Below are 6,000 nucleotides of genomic sequence, written 5' to 3'. Positions count from 1 at the left end.
TGCGGCCCATTGAATATGCGCAGTAGTGTTTCCCTCGCTGGCCCCGCCTGCAAGTTCCCGCTAGGCCCATAGACTTTACATTGTGATGTAAAGTCAAGGCTGAGCGGTGGTGCCCATTCCAGCTCTTATTATAAATCCATGAACAACCCTGTCAAAATCCCCTAACCAATAGAAGGCCACGTGTAGTGTTGATGAATGAAATGATCCCTGCCTCCTTTTTAGAGCATCCCGTACAGGTGGGTACTCTTTAACCAGGTTTATTCACTCCCGCCCTCCAGGGCTTTATTAAATGTACATCCCTTACTTTCTTTACGACTTTTGGAATGAAAGGATAGTTGATTTATACACCAGAACCTGTACTTTTTACTATAATAGCTGCATACAGTATTGTAGTAGCCACAGGGCACAGCGCACGCCTACCAGTGTGCCGGAGGAGAAAATGATGTCACCTCCATCATAAATGTTTCTATAGTTAAGCCCATGTGAGAATGGCGAGATGGTCGCTTGAACTTTTTATATGTAAAACTGAAGTGACAAGCATTACACAGACCCACAGTTGTAGTTTTACTTCTTTTGGGACCCACAATTGTACTTTTCTCAGGCTGGCACAAAATCTAAAAGTGAAATCAAAGAAATGCTCTCTAATTGAAAGACTGCTCTTGAATGAAGATAGGAAGAAAAATGCAACCTAAGAGACTGTTAGTTATTTATTAGAGGGAGGGGGATGGCTGGGGTATGACTTTGTTTTTATTTTTATTTTTTTTTATCTTGACCCATGGGCATCACTAGAGATTTATGGTTAGGGGGGCTAAGCCTTTACCGGGGGGCTGGGAGGAAGATTTTTTTTTTTTTTTTTTAATGGCTCCAAAATGTCTGTTTGTCATGAATTTTTAGAGTAGCAATAAGTGTAAAATCAACACAATAGATCTGTCTTTTCATAGTTTGTAATAGGCACAGATCTAATATGACTTAAATGCTATCCATCCACTTACAACAGGCACAGATCAAGCAAAGGTATTGAAGTCAAGGAATGCTATCTCCTCTCTCTTAGATATATTGCAGGTCCTAAGTATGTTATTCATACACAGACTGATGTGTGAACCTCTAAAACTAAAAATGTCATAAAATCATTTAGGCTAGTTTATGGCTTGTATGAGTAATAGGCTTATGTCATAAAATTCAGTATTAATTTTAACTGAAAGCTTAAACAACTCCCACTCGCTTTCTTCTTGATCACTAACCTCCATCAGACCTGCTCCTTCAGTCCTGTCAGTCTCCTCCATGTTCCTCCTCTCCCTCTCCTCGCCTGTTTTCAGTAACACGTTATTTTATTTAACTCAGATTTACAAGAGCTCAAGGCCTAATGAATGATCAACCACTTTAGTTTTGTATTTGTCTGAACTGGCAAAATCCTCTCACCTGACTGGCCTTCTGCAGAGCTGCCGCCTTTTTGAAGAAATTTCGTATATCCATCTACATGTTGAGGAATTGTGGAATATAAAATTGTGTTATAATCAACACAATGTGACCTTTCCACTGACATAAACTGATTATAAACAATAATCTATGCCTACTGATATGATTGTTGTGAAATACTCAAGAGGCATATAAAAGCAAAGTATGTAAAGAGCTAAGACAATCCTAAAGAAAGGAGAAATAGATGTAATATATCCTTGGGAAAAGTGGAACTTAGAAGAAAAATCAAGGAGAGTGTTGACATAGAATGGCAGGGATTATGGGAAAAGGAGACCAAAGGAAGGCACTATTTTTCTCTTCATCCTCAGATTAAAAAAGCCAGTTATTGTTCTGGAACCCGAAGAGATTCTGTTAAAATTTGCAGATTGAGGCTCAGACACAGCAGGTTAAATCAGTACTTGCACATTATAGGAAAACATCCTACTGGATTATGTGAGTGTGAACGTTTCTGAAACAGTCAAGCAAGTTTTGCTGGAATGTAGCAAATAAAATACTGAAAGGAAACATTTTTATAAGAAATTGTCAGACCCAGGAGTTTTGTCATTTTCTAGTAAGTCTTTATTTGGCCAAAATGAGAACCACCATCTGATCACAAAAGCAATTTTACAGTTTCTGCATGATTCAGGGTTACATATGAAAACATGAAGTATGATTATGTCAGTTAAATTTAGTCCTGCGGAGGGCAGTGACACGCCTAGTAGCGTCCACACTGCCAAAATTCTACAAGAAGAAGAAGAGGAAGAAGAAGAAGAAGAAGAAGAAGAAGAAGAAGACGAAGCTTGACATGTGGAATTAAAGAGGGGGAACCGAGACTCTACCGGAGAGGTAAGTGAGTTTGTGGAGTTGTTACCTGCCATTGCCATGCCAAACTCTTAGCATTAACGTAACACAGTGTAAACTAACCGGGCTTCCGTAAAAGCTGCTGATGTGTTTCAGGCTCCACACTGTCGAACTGACACTACCAGCAGTGCTGCTCCCTTCTCGTGCAGCACACTAGCTGTGCTTCCTCCCTCAAACTTGATTTGGGTCAAATCCAGAATGAAATCTGGATTTGACCTGGATCTGGATGAAAGTTGATTTATACCAGAACATGGTGAGAACCTGGATATTAATGTGCTGACAGCAATACACAGACCAAAAATGGCAAATCATTACAGTTGAGACCATGAGGAAATATCAGACTTGATCAGAATCAACAATATTGGAAAATAACATATAGGGATTTTGGCTTTGGTTATCTGGAGCTCTCAATATACTGAGAAAATATGTAAAGAAAGAATTAGACAATAAACCAAACAAAGGTAACTAAACGAATACCACCAAACTTAAAAATGCAGTGTGTAGTGGCACCTAGCGATGAAGTTGCTGATTGCAAACAGCTGAATGCCCTTCTCCTTCCACGCGTAGGAGAACTTACGGTGGCAGCGAAAAATGTGGAAGGCACTCTCTAGAGCCAGTGTTAAGTTTGTTCATTCTGCGCTACTGTGGAAACATGGCGGTGTAAAATGGTGGGCTTTGTGGAAGGGGACCCGCTCGACTCGCTCCCTCTATAAGTATAAAAGGCTCACACCGATTCTTATTTTCAGGTGATTATACAAAAAAGAGGAAAGGACACCCGCGCACTGTCTTCACTTGCTCAATAAATATACTTTAATATACAACGACCTTCTTCAGGCAAAGCTGACAATTGAAAAAAACATCGTTATATACCAAAGGCAGAGTTCACAGTGGCCAATCACAAACATTTCATTAGTGGCAACAGGCTACACCTTGTGGTAACCTCAATCAGATGCAAATTTATATACATCTAGAAAATACTTAAAATGTAATGGAAATGTTAAAATCACATTTATCAGCTCAATGGTAATCTGAGTCAGTTAATAAACACTAGCAACCATCTAAGGAAATATAGAAATAAGTAAGTAAGGTAGACTAAATTACATAAATGACATTACATCAAAGTCAAGAGGATCAACTCATCAATAAGGTCAGGCAGGAGTTTAAGAAAAATGCCTGAGTGGAGAAAATAAGAAAAGAGCAACATCAGGGAAAAGCCATCAACATAGGCTTACATTATAACATCACATTAAGTAATAGTTAATCATTCGCTATAAAGAAATACATAAAAATCTAAAAAGTAGAAAAAAGTAAGTAAGGTAGACTACATTACATAAATTTACAACATTACATGCTTTAAGAAAAATGCCTGAAAATGGAGAGAATAAGAACAAAAGGCAACATCAGGGAAAAGCCATCATATTATAACATCACATTAAGTAACGGTTCATCATTAAGACCCTTAGGGGTGAGAGTTTGTAATGTATGTGTCCAGTAGGTTTCACATTGCTTAAGCACGGTTACCTGCCCCCTCTCTTGGGCAGGCACACTTTTTCTCTACCAGTGAAATGAAATGTGGAAATATCGTGGTTGAAATCATGAAAATGAACTGCAATGGGATAATCCTGATCATTTCTACAGATTGAACCTTTATGTTCAGTGATCCTCTGTTTAAGTTGTCTAGACCTTTTGCCTACATATGCCAGTCCACAGGGACAATGTATTAAGTATACCACATGAGTAGATACACAAGTGATCATACTTTTGATTGTGAACTTTTTCCCTGTGTGTGGATGACCGGAAAAAGTAGTTTTAAAGGTAGTATTGCACCACGCACAGTATCCACAACGATAATTCCCATTTGGTAGTGGACTTAAAAGCGTCTGACCCTGTGCCGCAGTGCTCTGGGACTGGAAGTCAGCATGAACCAAATAATCGCTAAGGTTTTTCCCCCATCTAAATGAAAAAAGGGGGATCCTTAAATATTGGTGCCAACTCAAGATTCGAACTCAGGATGTGACAGTGTTTCTCAAAAATTTCCTTGATAATATGTGGATTAGGCAAATATGTGGTAATGCATGTTACTGAATTTTTTTTCTCTTTTTTTTTTTTTTGTTATTCTTTCTCAATAAATCAGAACAAAACTTATTTAAAGCCAATGTGAAAGCCTCCTCAATACAATCAGACAAGTACCCTCTTTGTGCAAACCTAGACTTCTACCTCCTGAGCCACAGGGCGGCTGTGGCTCGTCCACTAATTGGAAGATCGGCGATTCAATCCCTGGCTCCTCCAGTCCTCCAGTCCATTAGATTTCTCTGATGGGCAGGTTGGGACCTTGCATGGTAGCCCCTGTACCATTCAGTGTATGAATGTGTGTGAATGGGTGAATGTGATTTGTAGTGTAAAAGCGCTTTGAGTGGTCGGAAGGCGCTATACAAGTACAGTCCATTTACTTTTTACCATCTCTACAGATTTCTCAATAAAATCAGTTGAGGAACATACTCTTTTCAATCTATAGAATTGACTAATAGGTAAAGACTTTTTAAAAGAAGTAGGATTAAGGCTAATAGCTAATAATAGTGTATTTTTTAACATTCTTTTTGGTATAATGTGGTAGATAGACAACCATTCTTCTTCATTATCCACATATCCAAAAATTGTACCTTTTTATGTCTAGACTCCACTGTAAACTTAAAATTTTGTTTGAAACCATTCAGTGAGGTCGCATAGTCTTGTACTTCCTCACAGTTATCTTGATATATACAAAAAGTATCATCAGTTTAACGAAACCACTAGAGCTGTAGTCTCCAGGGGTCCGTTCCACAAAGCAGGTTTAGTGAAAACTCAGTCTGTTAACCCTGAAATGAGGGAAACTCTGAATTTTCCGTTTCAAAAAGGGAGGTAACTCAAACCAGAGAAAGAGGGATAACTCTAGCCTGTTTCAGAGAGAGGGGTAACTTAAGCTCTCGGTCAGTTACCGTAGTAACAGACTCTATGAGCCTAACCTGGTCGGGACCAGGTTTTTCTCAATGAACCTCAAGTTTCCCTCAGTCTCCGTCCTCTTTCAGAGCCACACACTCCATTTGATCTCCTCATTCATTCAGTCAGCAGGCGAGTTTTGGCGTAGCCTAGTTCTGCCGTCTGTCATTTAAAAAAATCAGAGTCAATATATTAGAAGTCCATTAGGCACAGTAAGTGGCGACTTTTTCACTAACATGGCATGTCCTTTTCGATAACAATCCCGTGGATGAAGGTGCAGCATTACTGTGCAGAGAATTAAATATTCATCGAGAGATGGTTATCAGACCGCGCATAGATGTTCTAGCATTTCCAGACAATTATCTTTTTGAGCGGTACCGTTTCACATCACAGTCCATCATCTACATACACAACCTAATCCGTCCTTACATTTGCAACATTACCAATCATAGTCATACTCTCACATCCCAGCAGATATTGTGTGTTGCGCTGCGTTTCTTTGCAAACAGAAGTTTTTTGTACAATGTCGGAGCCAGCCACTGGCCTTCCTAAATTCTGGCTTAGGGCCAGCTCCTCTGCCTCCGTTAGAGGTGGCGGTGCTCGGCCACAACCCGTTTTACGGGCATCTGCCTTCTTTCTGTTGGCTGAGTAGTTGTGTTAGTCTGTGTTAGTTTAAATAGGCTTAATTATTTAACAGAACATGATGTA

General features: G+C 39.4%; 1 protein-coding gene across 1 annotated transcript in view; it reads left to right on the top strand.

Annotated features, from left to right (window-relative positions):
* Positions 1-2,198: 2,198 nt before the first annotated feature.
* The window catches only part of riox2 (ribosomal oxygenase 2), a 28,628-nt gene continuing 24,826 nt past the window's right edge, over positions 2,199-6,000 (top strand). Inside the window, exon 1 of the mRNA XM_042431323.1 lies at positions 2,199-2,301. The gene's annotated coding sequence lies outside the window, so the exon portion shown is untranslated. The remainder of the gene's footprint in view (positions 2,302-6,000) is intronic.

The sequence above is a fragment of the Thunnus maccoyii genome, chromosome 13 (genome assembly GCF_910596095.1).
Source record: "Thunnus maccoyii chromosome 13, fThuMac1.1, whole genome shotgun sequence".
NCBI classification, from domain to species: domain Eukaryota; kingdom Metazoa; phylum Chordata; class Actinopteri; order Scombriformes; family Scombridae; genus Thunnus; species Thunnus maccoyii.
Note: the sequence above shows the minus strand (reverse complement) of the source record. Positions and strands in the feature narration are given on the sequence as shown.